Source organism: Tinamus guttatus, unplaced genomic scaffold, assembly GCF_059628265.1.
Source record: "Tinamus guttatus ecotype Peru unplaced genomic scaffold, ASM5962826v1 Tinamus_guttatus_pri_ptg000394l, whole genome shotgun sequence".
Classification (NCBI taxonomy): Eukaryota; Metazoa; Chordata; class Aves; order Tinamiformes; family Tinamidae; genus Tinamus; species Tinamus guttatus.
Genome location: NW_028288928.1, coordinates 276,528 through 297,203, shown reverse-complemented (window position 1 = coordinate 297,203; position 20,676 = coordinate 276,528). Strand labels below are relative to the sequence as shown.

General features: G+C 38.9%; 1 long non-coding RNA gene across 1 annotated transcript in view; it reads right to left on the bottom strand.

Moving 5' to 3' along the window:
- The window catches only part of LOC148593431 (uncharacterized), a 142,647-nt gene that overhangs the window by 84,835 nt on the left and 37,136 nt on the right, over nt 1–20,676 (bottom strand). The window lies entirely within an intron of this gene.

The window sequence follows — 20,676 nt, the reverse complement described above, 5'->3', positions numbered from 1 at the left end:
ATCACCAGATAGCAGAGAAAAGCCTTCCTCTGTTTATCCTTGGGGGACTAGGAGCATCACAGACAGGATGCCAAAACAAGAGAAAAACCTTTATGTATTTCTGACTGTGCTGGAGAGCTACATATACCCTGAGACAATCAGCTTTGACATAAAGCTTTAGGAGCATAGAAATAACATGTTTGTGAAATGTGCTGATTACTATAAACACCAGCACTCTGAGAAGAACCCTGCCCACAAAAATGCCTCCATTAATTCATGTTAATGGAGATGCCGCTCTCCAGAAGTGATTTGCAGGCAGCCTGGCAAATTGAAAGGGAGATTTGTCCTGACATCAGAGACCTTCGTTGTCTGCGCACACACACACACAAACTGGGAGAGAAGTGTCCTAAAATTACACCCAGTGCTGACCTCTTTTAACAACAGACAGGCAACCATATGGATTTCAGGAAAAAATGTATTAATTATTTGTACAGATTTGACTTTACCAAATTAACAGTTTCCCCTTATGCTATCTGTACGCTATACGAGGCTACGTAACCTCATAGGTGCTGAAGCAACATCACCCAAACATTTCACATAAGCAGAAAAGGATAAAGTCCAGGCTTAACCAGGGGTCTCATCATCTGAGAACCTGGCTACTGAAAGGAAAGAAAGCCTTAAAAGCATTCTCATTTATCTGGTTTGTCTGTTTTCTTTGTAGTTATCTTCTAAACAGTGAGAATTCTTTTGTTTTTGACCCTTTTGATGAGACATTTGTCTAAACCTGCTCCTTACAGAACCATGGCAGAAACTAGTTGCTATGTGCACTGGTACCAGTGACCTCTTGTGGAAGCAGATTATCTTCTCCTGGTTCATAAATCTACCTGTCAACCTTACCTGGAGAGCAGACAACTCATCAGTATGGATTACTGAAAGCACTTGCTGCAGAAATAAAGCTGCAGCAAGATAGATTAAAAAATAAAACAAAGATTCCTCTTGGGATGTGACAATTCCTTAACCCCAGCCTCAGAACAAAATACAGCCTTGAAATGGAGAAAAGAGATCTGTAGAACTGATGCCGAGAAGAGAAACACAGGAAAACAGCAAATGAACTGCAGCAATGATGGTTGATCCAGTCTAGTCAGAGCACAGGTTTACTTTATGGCCCATATTTATAACATCCACCAATGCTGAAACTGTACATTTCAAGGTTGCAACTATATTTCAATTTATAAATTCCTATGTTTAGGGAATTTAAAATTCTACTATAATCTTGGTCAATGTGACCACAGGCCAAGGTCATTTTCTTCCTTTAATATACTAATAAAATATTTTGGTTACAATATAAAAATAGTTTGTGGTTTCTACAAATTCAAGCAGCCTCTAAAATGTTTGTTAGTAAATAACCACTTTGATCCATGATTCAGTATGGTGCCTTGTTACAGAAATTGTTTATGTCAGGTTTGAAGAAACTTCTTCTTCTTCTTCTTCTTCTTCTTCTTCTTCTTCTTCTTCTTCTTCTTCTTCTTCTTCTTCTTCTTATTCTTATTATTATTATTATTATTATTATTATTATTATTATGTTCCTGCACTATAGGTCTTTCAAATTATGTCTTATAATACACAGTTCTGTAGTCCTCTAATGGAGAAATTCCACCAGTCCTGTTTGGCTAGAACAATGACCAGAAACACAGAATGTTTATGAAGAAGAAGGCTGGTCTAACTGTGTGGTCTGGGCAAGTCTAGATAAGTCCTTTTTGCTTACCTAAAACACAAAAATGGGTGAGCAAGACAGAGTAGCTCAGCTTATATCTGATTTTTCAAGTCACTAGTCCAGCCCAGTCTCCCTGACTGCTTATGTTGTAGTTTCCTCAACAGTATATATCCAAAGATACATTAAAATGAAATTTCAGTGTATTAATTAATTAAGAATGGTTTAAATAAATAGCTCCAGGGCTCTTTGTGCTAAATAAGCCCAAGTCCACTGTCTTCAATAGGCTTGTTAAATTACCTCAGCCAAGAACCTAGCCTATAACATTACAAACAATCTTGAATTTCCTGACCTTTTCTATTTTTGTGATAATGTTAACATAAGCCTAAAGAAACTGTCATTTCTCTTCCCAGAAATCCTCCTTCTCTTTGAATCCCAGAATCCTGAATCTCCGGGAGAAGAAGGCAAATTTCTCAGTTGCCTATAAGAAAATGGCACTTGAGGACATACAAGGACATCTTCTATTACATCCAAAAGGAAGCATTTGGTTCTGAAGACTGATAAATTACAGGAGTAGCTTAATAAAGCAAATGTTCTTTTTTAACCTATAGTCTTCCTTTTATTAAGCTTAGTATAAAAGGTTTAAGAAAGGTTTGTCTTTTAAATAAGCATTAGCAATAATTAAATTGTTTCCTATGACTACAGTATCGTTGTGACAGTATCATAGGATGCGTCATAACATCAACAGCCTCATGCCTGCAATAAGTCTGCTTGGTGGGCACGAATCTTTTGCTTCATTTTACGGAGCTGAAGTACACTGAGAGGTTAAGCCACTTGCAAGGGAACACATGTCAAAACAACAAATTGAAAAATGCAACCGAATGCTGCTGAGCTTTGCTAACCTCTGCTTACATATTATCAGCAGCTCTGCAAAACCTCTAAACACACTTACTCCTAAACAACAGAGATCTTGCTAGGGATGGCTAGGGTCAAATCAGATGTGCATCAGCTGCTGTGGTACCAAAGACCTGGCATTGCCCCACAGCAACAACAACAACAACAAAAGCAATTTGCTTTCTCACGGAGGGATCAACTACCTCAAACTGCTTTTCCTTTACTGTGGAGTAACAGTGTCTCAAGACCATGTCTTGCTCTGTAGATGTGTTTTGGTGTAAAAACCTTCAGCAATGGTAATTATTGGCAAAATTATAAGAACATAACTCCCTCTCGTAGGCTCTTTCATTTTTTTTGGAAACAGTTCACGTCTTAGAGAAATTTCATCACTTTTGTTTAATCTCATTTTAAGCTGTTGACCTTAAATTCAGATCAACTAAAAAATAAAAGGTCTCTGTGAGACATATTTGTATTCTATTTATTTCACACAGAAGAAGGGGCATATAAGCTGCTGATGGCAAAAGAGAGCTCAACAGCATGTCTTCACATTGAAAATTTCATCCCTAATGTGCACTGATGCACTTTTATCTACAGTCATCTTTCTTAAGGGATCCAATCTTAAAAAGCCTTCCTCTTACAAGCAGCCTGACAAGTTCATTGCAAAAGCCTGTGAATATAAAGATATCTTATGGGCAAAGCTTGGAAGATAGGGCACTTATATTATGAGCTTGGTCTATAAGCACAGCAGTCTCAGGTACCCATCTGATTTATCTTAACTCCTACACTAATACTAGCCAAATAACACAACCAGATAACGGAGGGGAATAACACCCACACGCTGGCATATCCCAAGTCCAGAGATTCTCCTGAAGGGGCCAACTCCAGACAGGTTCAATTGCATCAAATAGTACTTCATGTCACCTCTCTGATGCAGCTGGCCTGGCTTGCAAATTGAGGCACAGCATCCTGTGAGCAAAGCAATCAGAAACCAGCTCCATGTGGGAGTGCCAAGCTCCCGGAGAACCCACAATATCATGGATAAGGGACAACAAGTAATGCATTAGAGGCCAGTGCTGCCAGCCCCAGGCCAAACGTACTGCATCCTGCCTAAAAGCCCTCATAGCTGCCTGAGCCCATTTAAAATAAAAGAAGTAAGCATAACAACCACTTTTTTCCCTTGCCAGGGAAACTGAGTAATCTCTCTAGGTCAATTCGAAATGACAGAGAACAATCTCATTTTACCTGAATGCTAGCAGCACCTCTAGACCTCACTGTGGTTGTCTCCCCATTACCTACAGCACATGAAAATGGCAATTTAAACTCAAGGAGTTTGTATCTAGAGCCTTTTTTTTTCAGTACTGTTTCCAGTACAGAAAATAGCAGGCATTAGTTAATGATCTTTAGACATTAGATCATAAACCACATTCATGTGAAACACTACAAGCTCAGTGAGTATTTGTATATCATTAAGCAACATCCTTAGAGCAAACATATTCCCTTATGTTTTTATTGAAATATAGATTTTTCAGTTAACTTTTTATTTCATGTTTTCAAATACTCAGGATATTTACAAGTTTCTTACCTCTGCTTTGCTCCCTCTTTGCGCAAAAGTAAGATATATGCCCAGTGTCATTACAAAGTACAACCTTTCTTTAGATTTGTGACACACGCACACAAAGACCACATTTGTCCACACTGAAACAGTGTGTGTGCATGAAAACCAAATCTAACAGGTTTCTATCTTCACAGACACTGGCCCGCATGAGGTGAAAGAACTCATTTAAACCACAAAAATGAAATCAGATTGTTTCTTTTAGAGTGGAGATAGAGGGGTTTGGGATAGATGGATATAGGTTTATCTACAGCAGAAGACCTGGGCCATCCTGTGACTGCATCTCAGGCTCACTTGGGGTTACACACCATCTCTCCACCCTCCAACTTGCCCACACAAACTCTTCACATCAGGCTTCTCCCATGAGTAGGGAATGGGAGTGGGAAACAGGCTGGTGAGGAGCTGCACAGGCTCAGGCAGATTCCCCCAACCTTCATCGCTGGAGAAGCAGAATCCATCTGCATCACAGCACAGAAATATCTGATGTAATCACTTTTGGTTCACACGTGCTCAGTAACATAACCACAGGTTGAGTTTTCCAATGTACAGAATGTGTATCTATGCAATATATCTATTTTTGGAGAGAAAGTTATATATATTTTATACACACCCACGTGCATGCCTATATATGCATAGTTATCTATAAAACTTAATCTTTATAAATGTGTTAAACAGACATCAACTCACACATATAAACACAGATTCTGCTTCATAATATTAACTTATATTCAAATTTACCTAAATATCTATTGCAAATATTATCTAGACCTCTCATTTGCTAGAATAATCCTTAAAAAAAAAAAGTAATACATGCTGAGAAATGCCCAGCTACGTGACAGATTAATTAGTTTCGTTTGAACACATGTATTGGATGAAAGAAATTAATTCAATAAACATTGTGGCTCTCATCCTGCAAAAGCATATGTGAGTCCCAGTGAGTTCAGTTGTAATAACTCAAATTATTCATGGGCAAAAGTGTTTGCAGATCAAGGATATATATGTTACTTGGTTGTTACATTATGCTAATTTTGGATCTACTATTTCACCATAAAATCTGACAAGGCAGAGTCATTTCTGAGACATAAACATAGAGAATTGAATTATAGAGAGTCCTCCACATACATAACAAGATAAATTATTAATTAATATTCAGAGATGAAGATATGTTGGCTTAGAGAAATTATGTAAGGGCATCTATTGACAACACTGACCACAGGGTGGGGTCCTTCCTGCTTGTTCTATATTGGGCTCTATGAAAGAAATACAATATCGTAGGAATGGGGATGCTCTGAATAGCACACACTATACAACCTAAGCACTTGTAGTTACTGCAAAATGGACCCTAAGGAGCTCTGCTGCCAAAGCTGAGCTTTCACAGCGCAAACTGCACCACACGGCTCCCTTTGCAGTCACTCAGTCTCTTCTTTGCTTCTTCAGAGATAGCTACGATCCTGCCTTTCCATCGCCCCGCCACGAGCTGCTGCGGCTGGAACAAGGCAGACTCATGCTTTACGAGGCCCGCTGAAGGTAAGATATTATCTGGTTCCCTCACTAGCACTCTAATTCAGCCAGAGAATTACCTTTCTGCTGGTCAGATCCTGTGCTGACGCAGTTAGCAGAGCTCTGCTGGCGCAGCTGAAGCCATACGGACTTACACATGTGAGGGCCAGGTCTCAACCTCGTTACCCAGCAGTAACCCAGCACATCAGATACATGGTCTGGACCTGCCTTCCAGTAGCTTCAATAGTGTAAAATATCGGATTGAATTTATGTATGTTATCTAGACTATACATCTAGGCTCCTTCCCACTTTGGGGATTTTCAGGGTCACATCATTGCGGTCCACCTCACTGAACTGCGAACATCTCCCTCTGCGCTAGCCACTCTCAGCTCCCTTCACTACTTTTTAGGGTGCGATGAATCTGATTTATGTTGCATTTCTATTTAAAGCTGAGATAATTCCTGTCCTAGAAATGCCTGCTTCTCTTTATGCAGGGTGAAGCTCACATGTGGATGATGAAAGTCATCTCACCTACATGACAGCTGCATTAGCAACACTGCTCACGTGGAGCAAAACATAAAAACAAGACCCAGATTTTAACTGAAAACAAATTTTGAAGAGGCTAACACTTGCAAAATTGGAGATATAAACCTCAATCCAAGACAGCATTAATATTCTCCTTCTCAGTGCTTTTTGCACAGAATTTGGGGGCTACTTCATTAAACAGGAACACAGACATTTTTCGAAGAATAAAAACCTCTATGTCCTGTCTTAGACACTCTTCCTTGGTGGGAATCTTTTAGAGGACTATGGACAAAAGATGCCTGATAATCTTTCCCCCTCAGGCAGTCTGTCCTTTGACCCCTTAAGAGTCAGAGATTAAAGCCGAATTTTAACATACCCGTAATAATTTGCTTCAATTTACTTGAAGAACTCTGGGGCTGATCTATGGAAACTCCAACTCCTGAATCAAGACAGTCAAGACACTGGCTAAACAATACTTTGTGGTAGTAAGTCCCTCAATCTCATGAAGAAGAATTTTCTTTAAACCAGCCTTAACTGAATGACTCAGACTTGCACCATCTGAGATATTATGCCTGAATTGCAGTAAGGTAAATGAAAGTAGGGTGAAATAGAGGACGCTTTTCTACAACACTCTGTCCATACTTGTGAGCAGCCCATCGAAGGAACCACTGATCTGATCTGTAGGCAATCCAGGGCATCTACAGCTCTGATTTTATTTTGGTGAACAAAATCGTTTGCCTTAAAAACCTTGTCTGTATTTTTCTTGCAGATGTCCTTTATTCCCTTTCAGTATTTCTGCCTGCTATAGGAATAATGCACTTTCCAAGGTGGGCAATAAAAACTGCAAAAGGAATCATCTCCAGATGGGTTACAAAATTGATGCCTCTGCCACCACCTTATAGACATTAACATTAGAAAGTTTGCTCAAGAGGGAGGAGTTTAGGGTAGATGAAGGAGAATATAGTGAAAAACGTCAACAAAATGTAATCACGAATGTCATCAATAAATCACAGACACAGCATATAACTCCTCATACTAATTCCAAAAAAGGCAATCTTATCAATAAGATATATACATACTCCTCTGAGTTTGCTAATTCATTTTTAAGCAGTAGAGAACCACTCCCTAATTTCAAAACACTGTCGAGTTACTCTTTGCATTATGTAAAGTACACTATTTGGACATGTTGACTTCTCTAATTAGTCTATAAATACTTGACTTTTACCCACTACTTTGCTAAGTGTGATAATTGCTGGGGAAAGGCCAAAGCATTTATGGTCAATCAGATGATGAGAAAAGGAATATGGCCCTTTCAGTGAGTAAAATGTAAAGTATTATGTAGCAAGGCAGAAGCTATTAGCAGGATCAATATTTCTCCTAGTACCTTAATAAATCATTATATCAAAGAAGAGTTGCAGGATGAAGAAAACCTCATTCTACCAACGAGGATGCTTCCAAATCAGCAAATAAAACATCATTTAAATTACAAAGACCTAATTGGTGTACAAAGGCAAATGGCAAGCACAGAATACAGCCCTGTGATGCTAGACATGTAGGCATTTTGAATCATTAGTAAAGGAAGAGAAGCAGAAAGACAAAGAAACAGTTATGCTAAGAGCTACACATGCATAATTTGCAAATTGGTAAATATGTATGAACCCACCAAACTGTAGCTGACTGATGACACCATGCTTGGTAGAGATATCATAGGCAATAGAACCAGAAGAACACCTGGAAAACAGGATGCCCTTTAATATCTTTGCAATTATACTGAAAAGAGTGATTTGTCTTCTTTTCTTCTTTTGAGCTAGCTCTACTCTTACTGGGGAAAAAAAAACCACAGCAATAAATATTTGTAAATGCAAGGATCAGGGAAGGGAAGAAATCTTCTAAAGGCTATTTTAATGCAAGAAAACTTTTACTGTCAGCTGACACTACATATTTTTACTGCTTACCCTAAATAGCTATCATCACATGTAGCGATATTGAACATCTGTGCACAAGACTGAGAAGAAAATTCCAGTTCTGTTCAAATAAAGATTAGAGAATCATGTTCATGTACATGTCCCACACAGCAGATAACCCCCACAGAATACACATATGGCTCTGAGAAAAAGATAAGGCATGACAAATTATTTCGCATGATGTCGCAAACTTGCACATTGCTAGGAAGGACAGTAGTGCACAGCTTGTGAAAAACCAGCACTGCAGTTTGTGGGAATGTTATAGTGTTACTCTTCAATCTAAAAGAGAAATGTTGAAAGCTAATGGGGAAAGTCACCTGAGTAATGAACAAATGACTGGGCCAAAATGCAATACATTATTGTAACAAGTTTCCAGTTAAATCTTTTGTTGCGATAGTCTAGATTTAGCCCTTCACTGAAGAGTCATTGCAGAAGAGCAAATATCTTTATGTTGTGTAGTCATCTATTTTCAACCTCTATCACATCCTCAGAAGCTTATTCCTAGTATATTTAGAGGCAGCAATTTTGTTACGGAGTTCAAATGGGTACTCTTTGGTTCTCTCGTTCATGTTTCATATACTTCTAATCCCATATAGTTGACACTTTAGAAGGTCAAGTGCCATATGGCCAGAAACCTGACACCTCAAGAGAATGAGCAATGGAGGAGAAGAAAGGGGAAAGGACCATCGGATTGCTAAGTGACAGCTCCTCTTTTCACTCTGTGCCAATGAAGATGTAACCTGCCTCTCAGTTCTCTGATAATGTGGAGATTTGGCCCTATGGCAATTGACTTTGGAGAGTGTTGGCTGAACATATTTCCACGGTGTGTCTGTATCTGTGAGTTGAATGCATACATAAAAATGAACAATGCTTGGATGCCCTTAACTCTCCATATAGATGTATTTTCTTTCTCAAGGAGTGTTTTATTCTGAAAGTAAATCAGATCAGTCTCTCCCTAAGTTGTCTCAAATCGGTTTGTTGGCTGATCCTTGTGTTGCAGAAAATATACCAATCCTGCTTTACAGAAGGTAATATGCCAAGTTTAGTATTAGAGAAACCTGTTGCTTATCTACTTAACTGCCTGTATGGCTCCCAAGTGTTCTTTCTTCTTTTCTATTGATTCTATATCTTCCACTCATCTCAAGCCCACAAACACATCTCAACCTCTCAATCCCCAATCTATTTTAAAAAGCAGATAGACAAACTTTTCTTTTGGCCTGGATCCCAAGATATTACTTATTGCTAGCATGTATCAGCTTTGTAGACTGCAAACTGCCTAGGGCAGAGACTACTTGTTTATGTCTTAAATGGTCATAAAGGCATCATCAGCTTTCCTAGTCAAATAATAGACATTAGGTGGGATCACTGCAAGCATGACCCAAACATCAGCCATCATGTCCCATATGGACATAGGGGGAAGGCTAACAGAGTAGGTGTGCCCTTTCAATCCTGTTATCCTAAACCTCATTTTCTCCAGTGAAATAAAAAGGTGCACTAACTCTCCAAGAGCTATTGGGATGGTAGCAAATGGATTCAGCAACAATTAAGGATTTTCTTATTCTAGTCTGCCTGAACAATTAATTAACAGCCTCCTTGTTTGTCATTAATGTTGGTTGCTATAGTAGCCTCTTCAAATGCTTTCTAACAAATAAGGAAGATTTATCCTTCTTACTCTAAGTTGATTAGAAAATGAATGATTTCACATTCATTTTTGCTTCATTGTGACAGGTAAAGCATAATGAATCTTTACAGTGGGGCCTTCTGAAAAGAGTAAAATGTCAGTTTATATACTTAAATGTATGCTCTGTATGTCTGCTCTCATACTGAAACGTATGCATACTTAAATCTTAAAAAGCAGACCCAGAGACTTAAAGGGAAGTGCCAGTTCTGTGCAAACAAAAATAGTGGTCCCAAAAGGAATGAAAAAAGAGAAAGAAAAAAAAAGACAACTTTATAAATAATACATATTAAAAAATAAAAGTTTCAAGGATTTTTTTTACTGTAATTAAGACAATTTTGCTTGGATATAAATACTTCCATGCACTGTTTGTTGCTCAGAATTCACAGTTGGTGGGAGACCAAGGAGGTAAAATATTGTAAAAGATTTTCCTCAAAAAATAGAGTTAAAATGGATTAGTGGAAACAGAGGAATTTTTCATCCACTTTAGGCTGCTTGGATTGCAAAGCAAACAGCAGCCCACAAGGGAGAAGGGAGGGGGAAGTACACGGCTGCAAACTAATCACGGAGTAAGTTCTGGCCATCATCAGGTGCTGAGGTTTTGGACATGTTTAGAGAACTACAGGCTGCAACCTGCAAATTAGATCAATATGTTTCTTGCCTGATAAATTCCAGGAGGGAGATAACAGGTCTGTTATTGGAAAAGATTGTTGTTGCCTTTCTTCTGGAGGACAAGGTGACAGGTTCTCTAGCAACTGTAACTATTCTTTGCTTCTGCCTTGAAATGCCTTGAACTAAATGTCATTTTGATTATTGTCTGATCTATAATCTCTCAGTTTGAGGAGGGAGCAGGGAAGAGTTAAAGGGTAGTAATGTAGCCAACATATTCAAATTTCCTTGATTAAATAATTAATAATAATCTTAGGTAGTCACGTTGGTCAGCTCCTTGCAGCACGAAAAGCAAAACAAACATTAAGGAAATGAGACTTGTATTCCTCATTATATTAGTCATTTCCTATAGTCATATCCAAATGTCCTTGAAGATTTTCTTACACTGTTAATACCTAAAATAACTGACTCAGCAATAAGCCATAGCACACTTAAATCCAATTGAGATCCAATATCTCCTCATTTCCCCATCCCTTGAAAGACCTAAAGGGAAGGTTTGGGCCATTTCCCATACTGCCTAAGGTGCCTAAGGAATATGAACACAGAAGTGCTGGGGAGATCATGAAACCAATGAAGCCATGAAAATTGTGCTGCCACAAATACAGGATGACATAGGAAAAATATTTACAATAGTATGAACATCTGCTCTTCTACTGTTAAATTCTGGGCTCGTTGATAGGCTAGTATCTCTCCTAGGATAGAGAGCTATTTGTTGATATAAACAAGTTACCAAGGCCTGGAAATTACCAAGACCTGGAAATGCAGAGTTATCTTAAAAGGCTAACAATCCATGGAGATGAAACTTGTAGAAATAAGGGAACTTGGGGATAGCACTTGCCCGTGTGACAACTGCACCACTGTGGGGGCTGTAAAGTTCCAGATATAAAGGCCAGGACCTACCAGGACCTACCCCATCTGGCCTACGGCACATGGACTGGTGCAGGGGCTGGTCCATGAGGCCAATGCTGGGAGGCCATGCCCAAAGTATCTGTTCTAAAAAAAAGTCCATGTTACTGAGGTCATTTTTTAAAAGCATTCTTGATTTTAAAGAAATGGCTCTTTTTAACAGGAATAATTTCACATACTCAATTTAGAAGGAATCTGCAGAGCCACCAAGCACAGTTATGAAGGGACAGTAACTTCAGCTGGCAAGCGTGGAAACAAGAGCTTGAAGACAGTGTTTTCCAAATCAGATATGTCAACAAAGAATAATGCTGCCAACCCGCAGTCTTAGACCAAATACATATATATTATATATATGTATATACATATATATATATATATATGCACAGCTATAATGTTCATTCTCTGTGATTATTTTTAACTGCAAGTCTGCTTGTCCATCTATTATGCCTTTACTGGCAGAGCTGGGGTAGAATTGGGAGGAGTTTGAAATTTTGAAGCCATCACGAAAGGTGAAGAGAAGTCAAAAAAGGTAATTTCATTACTAGGAGTTTAATGAAAACCAGCAGGCTGACAGTGAAGTGACACACAAATTGCTGCCCACTGAGAGGAAGGCAGGCACAGAAGCCCGTGTAAATTCTGCCTGGGAACAGCCAATCGGCACCTGTGAACAGACCTGCCAGCTGGCATGAAGGTAGCTCCAAAACACGAGCTGCCCCTTGCCTGCAGGGACAACATAGGAGATACCAGGAGGAGCTGGGAAATTGAGGTGGGAGTTGTGGGCAATATTGGGCATAATCTGTTAGAAGAGGCTTCCTCCACTGTTTGTAGAGCATTTTTTTTTCAGGGGATTTGTTGTGCACCATTGTGCTCTACCTTCAGCTGTTGGGCACAGCCTACTCCAGTGCATGTCTACGTGCTTTGCATGTTGACACAAGCTTGCTTTGCCTACCCTCTGAGCAGATGAAAGACTATTTTGCCCATGCTCACAGGCAACTGGAAGCCACATAAATATGCTATCAGTGCTGAGGCCAAGCTAACAGCATTAAGTCAGAGCTAATAAACACTGACAAGCAGGGAAATTCATTAGCTGGTACTCCACACCATGTTAACTGTGTCACACAGCTTCTAGTTGGCTTAGAAAATTGGCAGAATGAACTTACACCTATCCATGGAGGACTGGGTAGAAGTAACCCTCATGTATTGGTCTGTTGACTCTGACAACATGAATCCCAATTAACTGAAGTATAAACCAGCCTTTCCAAACTTTTTGTGAGATTTTGCAGAAGGGAGTACAGAAGGAGTAAGTAGGGGAGTAGAGGAGTAAGGAACAGATGCTGGACCCAGGCTACCAGCTGCTGAGTTACAGCCTTCTATTGGGAGTGCTATAGGCTGAGACTGAGGAGCAACGTCTAGATTTGATTTAAACTTCAGACTTTTAAGAATCTCATGTATTCAGTGGTGAGGCCACTTGTTAGCAGCCCAGTGAACAGTCAGGATATGCAGGGAGAAGCAAACATAGAAGCAAACAAAATGCTGCCATAAAGAACACATCAAGAACACCATAAAGAACACATAAATGACTTTAAGTATAACTTAAAGACCTTAGTGTGTTGCATTTGGCTAACAAACACTGAATTTTTTGAAAGCCTGTCCTATGACACTGCAAGTTGTCTCTTGGTTGTATGGCTCTCAAGAGAGGCAAACTTTCCAACATATATATCACCTCCACTGAAGCTAAAGAAGGAGCTACAGTGAGAAACACCAGTGTAAAAATCACATGTACATTCATGGGAGAAGGACTCTGCAATGTACCATTGTAAAATCAGGAGGCAGAGGTCTAGCATTAAAGGTGAACACTCTCAAAGGAATTATAGAAAAATCACAGGGTCGTAATGCTTTGTGCCCCTGCACAAGGGGACATCTTGCTCTCTCTATCTATCTACAGTTCATTGGGTCCAGATAGTGCTTTTCATTGATTTCACTCATCTGTGACTGACACGAAAACAACAGCTCTGGGGAACTTTAACCAAGATGAGAGAGACAAGGTTGAATAGCGCATGAACAAAAAGGAAGACTATTAGGAAATTATATTAGATTTCATGGCATAAGATGTGATGTCTTCAGTCTGGTACTCTCTAATCATCTCTCTTCCCTTCTCCTCTTTTTTCCCTGACCTCTCAAAACAGAAAAAAAAGGATATATGAAAGAGGAAGAATAAAATATAAGGATGCTTGGGATGTATTCCTGGAGTGAATGAAATGCAGAACAGTGTGATTAACTTCCTAAATATATTTGGCAGCCTTCAATTTTTAAAAGAAATGCATTTTAAAGAAAGTAAGTCTCCTCTAAGCAAAAATCATAATTTGTCAGTCAATGTTATGAACAACTTTCTATATTTCAGATTCAGTTGTCTCTTGGATGTAATGTATGACCTTTGTTTTCAAGATTCCTAGTCCCTCTGAAATATTGCTCTTTTTTTTGTTGCTGGTTCTTTGTTCTTAATTAGATCAAATCAGGTTTCCACTGAGACAGTAAGAACAGTGCCATCAGTGTGTTATCTGTCACATATTTCCATGACTGTCTTCAAATGCTCTCATAAAACCTAGTGTCTCTGTGCAATCCCACATTATGAAAATTGAATGCTGTCTTTCAAAGCCCTTCCTCAAATCTGTGTACCAAAGTAGTTCTGGTAGTAAATGTATAAAATCTTCCTAAGAATAACATCAAGTGCAATTAGCAATAGCAAAAAGAATGAGTTGATTTGCTACTCAGTGGGAGGAAAAGCTATTAGAAAGATCATCTGTGATCAAAGAGCCAAGACAGTTAACACTGGATACAGAGGAGTAGGAGTTCAAGATACAACAATAAAAAGTGGATTAGAGAGCACTGAGATAGGTTGAAGATTTTCATATTGGCTGGGCCTTATAAATATCACTGAAAGAAAATTGACCAAAAGAATCTTACAGCATCTGGAAATTTTCTTTGTGAGGCCAGAAATAGTCAACTGAACAAGCACTAAATGGGACATAACCAAATCGGTTTATGCTCACTGGTAAGGATCTGGGGTTAAATAGTGAATCACAAGTTTAAGCAGAGTCACTGTCATGTACTTAAAAATAACAGTTTAGAAACAAAAAGGAGACACATGGGTGAATTATCTTCTACTTTGCTTTGGAAAAACTTAAACCATAACCTTCAGTCCAGCTTTGGACACCACACACTAATGGGGCCATGACCAGCTGACTGAGCACTCAAAGAAACACAACTTACAAAAGGATTAAAAGAATAAAATACTTTTTAATGTAAACAAGACTTGGGGGAAACATGACAAAAGCCCTTGAAAATATTACGGACATCTCCAAAGAAGGGGGGAATAAACTATTCATGTGCAACATAGATAGGACAGAAGAAACTTACAGAAGAAGAAAGAAAACCCCACAAATTTCTACTGCTAAGTAAAATTAAGTCTTGGGATGAAGCCCTGACAGACTGCAGGATCTCTATCAATGCTGGTAATAGTGTCAATGCAGTTGAGGCAACCACAGGGCCCTCATGCAACCAGCATGCTGATTTTCTCTGATTCTAAGAAACAACCTGTGGCTACTTAGCTAGAGAATATTTTTTTGAGTTCTAGGATATTTTGGGCAGTAGTATGTATTACCTTCTTCTTGGTTAATTTTTAATAGTGTCTGAAAGCTCAAAGTTATAGGGTAGCTTGATTTAAGATTTTCTTTCATCTTTTTATTTTCTTTTTTTGCTGTTAGAGCAAACTGTCTGGTCATACTTTCCCTTAGCTCTTGTAAAGCCTCTTGAATGCAATCTTCTGTAGTCTTTTTTTCTTTTCTTTTTTTCCTTGAAATATGGAATCAATGGCATTAAGTAGGAACACATTATTTCCTGAATTTCCTGGAATGGCCCATAGCCATTATTGGATCATTTCTTCTATTCAATCAATGAATGCTATTAATATTTATGTGCATTTCTTTCAGTTTCTCTTTTTAGTTTTCACTTGTCACACCTAATGGTCAATTTCTATTCCTGATGCAATAATTGATCCTAGAAATCTAAGTCCTTCTGGAACTGTACGTCTTATGACTTCAATACCAGATAACCGTCTGATATGTATGCTACATTTCCGCCTAGAAGGCAAACTGAAACTTTCTTATGAAATTCAGAGCTTTTCCTTATTATTTTTGCTACTGATTGAACTTTGCTGGGATTTGAGTGCTGAAGAGGAAAGGAGGCTGTTCTGAATTGAACTGATTCCAAAGAGTTTTTATGAGGAGTTGAATAATCATCACAGACGGTTTCTAATGAGAATAGGGTTGCAAATATATTCACTGCTGTATCAAACTCACCATTATTCTCTCTCCACCTACACAAATCCAAAAGTTTCTTTTAAGTTTTACTATTTGAACTACTAGCCTTTCCATGCATTTTAGTTAAAAAGATAGAAAGGACATGAACTTGCCAACATTATGTTAGGTTGTGATGGAAAAAAGAAAGATTTTTTATAACTGTTCTTTTTTCATAACCAGCTGGCACTGGGCCATCTTAACACTTTTTTTTTTTTAATGTAACAAGCCCATCAAATTTCACTGCTGTTTCTGAAGATTTTGGACAGTAGCAGTGACAGTGGATTTCTCCTTCTCTCAAGTGGAGAAGATATTTTAGCTTCTTTTCAGAAGTGACATCAATTCATATCTTTCCGTCTATGGCAACAGACTGCTGCTGGAGCTGGAGCTTATGACTTTTATCTTGCAGTGGCACCTGTTTTGGTCAAGGGGATTCCTGATTACTCCTCCTGGTGATGTTATTAGGATGAGCAGCTGTCCTCCCTATTCTATTATTATTATTCATGATGTGTGATTGATCCTTCTGAGGATCTTAGTGATGGAAAACTTAGCTGTTTTTTTGCTGTCTTTTTTTTAAAGGGACCTGAATGGACAATTATTGTTTCTGAAATGTGCTACAGACACCATTTCAAGGCATCTGTTGCTCCCATATCTCTGGGCAGCCAGAAAGAGAGCAATGAAAAGGTGTAAAATGTGTAGTTACCCATATGCTGAGAGCAATCAGCTGCACACTTGTTGTCTCTCAAACAATGAAATTCATTTACTAGTACCATATTTAGAAGAGTTTAAAGTACAGAAAGGAGAGAAGACTCTGCCAGGGACTCCACCTAGGCAAAGCTGAGGTAAGCCATGCATTGGAGTCACTGAGAGTACACCTGCATCATTACCTACCCAGCTTCAAAATCTTGGGATTGTTTTTACACCGTTCATAACCATTTGGAACTCAGGTTGGCTATATTCAGCTTCTCAGCTTACTCAGGAATTTATATATACAGAGGGATATAGATCTCAGGAATGTGAACAGGAATATAAAAAAAAAAGTTTTTAAATGTGACCTATAGGAATAGCAATCATTTATTCATAAATAAATCAAGTAGACAATCATAAAGACAGTCTTCCTTTTAATATCTGACAGGCTAACATAAAGAAGGTGATGGACAGCTGTTCCTCATCTTCACTAGAAGACACTAAACAACTTACTATGAAGGAAAGAAAGTTTAGATTTTATGAATGCTCCTTAACACCTTTGTTGTTCTTGAGCAGACTATGTTGGGAGGCAGTGAATCTTCCTCATCAGAGGATTTTTTTTTTTAAGACTGGATTAAACAAACATCTCTCACAGATTGTCTAAACATCCTTGCTCTTGATGGTAACCCAGACAAATGGATCAGACAATCTTTGATGTCTTTAAGGTGTTCTTTGACTTCCAACATGAAAAAAAGCACTCCTCTCTGGTGACGGGACCTCATAGTAGCTAAGATCAGCCAAGATCAATATCTAATTGCTACTTTGGAACAGAAGATGATGAGTACTGTGGGGTAAGACAAGTAAAGGGCCTTACATCTGAGTCTGAACCTGTGGTCACTTAGGGTACTGAATAATTAAAACACCTATATTTGTGTGTGTGTGTGTGTGTGTATATATGTTTATGTATATTATATAAATACATATAAAATGGTACATCATGATCTGGATACATCAGTGTTTATAAGCCCACAGTCTTGTTTTATAAAAAACATTTTTTCTTAAAAGGCAGCTTTATAAGATTTACTACCCCCACCCTCCCATCTTTTTTGGACACATTTCCTTTGAGTACCTGGCCTATAGATTTTCTTCAGCTAAAAGGCTGCTTGTTTTCCATCTGTTCAATAATTCAAACATGCACATCGAGCGCACACACTACATTTGCAGGTGGCGACATCCCCTTTCCTTCCTCCTCTTTTGCACGCAGGCAACTTGCATCTAAGTTGTGAGAAGATGACACACTCCCATCCACCTTCGTGGTGCATCAGCTTCCCCGGCTTCTTTTGCAGGCCTCCATGCACTGGGCACGAGCAACCTCTTCATCACCCACCCAGGCACTGACCGGATAGCGGAGTGGGGAGCAAAGCCCAGCAGCATTGAGGACTTGGCCCCGCTGCAGCATCACTCCAAAGCAGACATTAACACATCACACAGTGGCAGCAGGGCACGTGCAGTGCTGCCAAGAAGAGCAAATGCGTGGGTGCCATGCACACACATTCTCCCAAAAAAAGAACATTCGCCCCAGGCTCTTCCCCCTTTCTTCCTTCCTCCCCCTTCGTTGACTTTTGCCAGCCTGGTTTTTTCACAGTTGCATCTTCATTACTGGGAATGGGAAAATAAGGGAGTAACCTTTGGTGACCTAATATCCTGCAAGGAGCCAGAGCTGGCCAACTGCCATCCCCTGGGAGGGACTGCTGTCCCCCCTCACCAGGAGATGAGCATCGGTACGAAATGCGTGGGGAAGTGGAAGGGGTTGGAAATGATGCTTTTCATCCTACTTGGCCGCGAATTTCTTTTTACGATTATATATTGTTTCCATCAGCTGTGTTTTTGTCCTTTTTCCTAAAACTGAGAAACGTGTTTCACCATAGGGGATGTCAAGGACAAAGATTAGAGGAGGGCCTGAGAGGTAGCTGGAGAGATGCATCATTTACTGACTCCAATAGGAAAATTTAAGCAACTTTAGAAGGAGAAAAAAAAATCCCTCCGCCCCCTGCCCTTCATCTCCCCCTCCAAAAAAATAAAAAAGGATGAGCAAGAAAGGCAGAAGGGAAAATAAGGCCTCCTGGGAGAATATACAAAGGATCATAAGCAGGAAATAAAGAAGAGTCTTAACTATATAAGAAGAGAAGAAACATACCAAAAAAAATACACAAAATTTGCAATAAAAGGCATGGGATTCGGGGAAAAAGCTGACTTGGATTAAGCTGATAATTTTCACTAATTCAATATAACATTTTCCTTCAAAATCAATAACAGATGAAAAAATGCAATATTTGCATAAAAGTAGTGCAACAGATACTTACACAGCTATAGAAGAAACTCTCCCTAAATTCTAGGCTGAGTTCAACCAGGCAAGTGCTACTAATTCCTTTAAAAGGTGTTTTCTTTTTTGAAAACATAACCTGTGATGACATTCTTATTGATGTAAATCTCTATTTCTGTAATGATTCAGTGCAACTCTTTTTGATAATACCTTGGGGCAATATCTTCCAAGGGGAAATTACATTTCGTATTTCCTTTTCAGTAGAAATGACTTGCTTTTTAATTTAATTGGCTTTCTTTTGCTTCTGCATTATAATAAAGGTATAAACGGTATTACCCAAATGACTTTATGCCACTTAGTATGCATATATCATATTAATATCACATTTTATTTGTTCTGCTTTAAAATGGCATAATCCTAATTTGTATATGTATCACAAAGCCATCATTTTTGGGGAAGCAGACTTATGAACAAGGAAACTTTTAAGATGTGCTGCTCAGCAGTTGACAAACTCCATTTGTACCAAGTGTGTGAGAGCACAGGCCCAAACAAACTTTGCTTCAGCAAATTTAGCTCTTGGAAATCTTTGGTGGGCCACAAGCCAAACAGTATTTGTAGATGAGTCTGGAAAGGAAGATTTTATAAAGCTGCTGCTGCTGGTAAAGGATTTAAAACCCAAATACCGTCACGTGCAGACAGTTTTCTCTCTTCATCCTAAACTGATCCTGTTGATTGCCATTTTTTCTGCATCCCCCTGAAAACAAGAACATAGGCTTTGCCCTGAAGGATCACACCAGGAACAAAAAAACTCGGTGCATTCTTAAAGCCTGAGAATGACACAAATCATATGCAATTACTCCGAAAAACTACATATTTTGAACACACAGCTTTCACTCAACACTGGCCGGAGGCATGGCAGTCAGTGTTGTGTCAGCTACCTCAGCCTGTCGGACAGAGGGCTTTAGCTCACTACAGAAGATGAGGTCACATTACAAACATATTACCAACTCAGGATAGTCTGAAATAACAAATAAAAGCAGTCTTGGATAGCTCTCTGTCCTTAATTTCACCTTCTTTTCCTTGAGGTTTGCAAGCCCCTTTCCCTACAGGACTCACATGGACTAATGGCACACTGAATGATCACACAGAAGCTACAATGAAAACAATTAGACCCAAAGTGCTGTCAAGAAAACCAAGAGAATGAAACGGGGCATATTGCAAACAAAACCATTTTTGAAAATTGTTATTTAGAGCCAGATACAACTCCCACAGACCTTAACTGTGCTCTGCTATCACAGTTTGACTACCGGGATGGAAAAGCTGATTTCTATTGGTCCTTCCCACCAAATTTCTATAGAAATGCTGTTCTGCACTGCCTTTGAAAACAGTAAGAAATCATTTTTTCTCCATTATATACATGCATAGTAAAACATATTGAAATGCGAAGATGTGTTTTCTACCCTCTAAATCACTGTGATCTCAAACCACAGTGCTTATTACGCTAGTGTTATAGCTGACAAAGATATAACATTAGCTATAAGTCTCCTCAGCATTTCTTGCTATGCTGACAGTATGGGTGTTGAGCCACTATTATTTTGCTCTTTTTACAGTCTCTTAAAGACCAACTGTTTTATTATTATTATTTTCTTAAACTTTCTGTGAACCTGAGCTCCTCCTGACCTGAAAGTCTTGGTAATTCTTCCAACCCCTTGTTAACCATACTTCTAAAAACAATTGCAGTTGTAGCTGTGGGATGGCTGATCACATATTTAGATCACATATTAGCGACACTAGTGGGAACAATTGATTGCAGGTCCTTTTTAGATAATGCTGAAATTCATAGTGATGAAGTGAAAACGACATACAGGCCCAT